The sequence below is a fragment of the Acanthisitta chloris genome, unplaced genomic scaffold, assembly GCF_000695815.1.
Source record: "Acanthisitta chloris isolate BGI_N310 unplaced genomic scaffold, ASM69581v1 scaffold8393, whole genome shotgun sequence".
Taxonomy (NCBI): Eukaryota; Metazoa; Chordata; class Aves; order Passeriformes; family Acanthisittidae; genus Acanthisitta; species Acanthisitta chloris.
Genome location: NW_008663278.1, coordinates 115719 through 116350, shown reverse-complemented (window position 1 = coordinate 116350; position 632 = coordinate 115719).

Genomic DNA, 632 nt, shown 5'->3' with positions numbered 1-632 from the left:
CCTCAGAGCATCTCCATGGACTCCTCTGGACTCACTGCAGCAGCTCCACATCCTTCTGCTGTCGGTGCCTCAGAACTGAAGGCAGCACTGCAAGTGGGTCTCACCTGAGCAGGGCAGAGTTGCAGAATCGCTTCCCTCACCCCACTGGCCACATCATGTTTGCATGGGATTTGGAAAAGAACAGAACTGATTTTTTCTTTATATTTTGGAGGGAGAACAACTACCCAATAGCTGGGTTAATACAGTTTCACATAGAAAACAATGTCACTTTTTTTTCTCAACCAAGGCTCCATTTCTGAAGCTGCTCTGGAATAGGCATCACTTTCCTGAAAATGAAATTTTGCAGATGTCAAATCCCCCCAAATGATTTCTATTGTTTCCCAAAGCACTGCAGGAAACAATCCCACATTGTCCAAAGGCTGAACAGAACTGCCACCTCTCCATGCCTGCTGTTATTCACAGTGCCAGCAACAGAGGAGATAAAGGGAATTTTTAGTATTGTTACAATTAAAAGCAAAACATCCTGGCAGGAATCATTCAGACACTTATCTGGTGCCATGGAGTCAGGGCCTGCTCCTGCAAGGACTTGCCCATCTGTTAGCCTTGTGTGTTAGAAGCAGCCTGATTGCAAC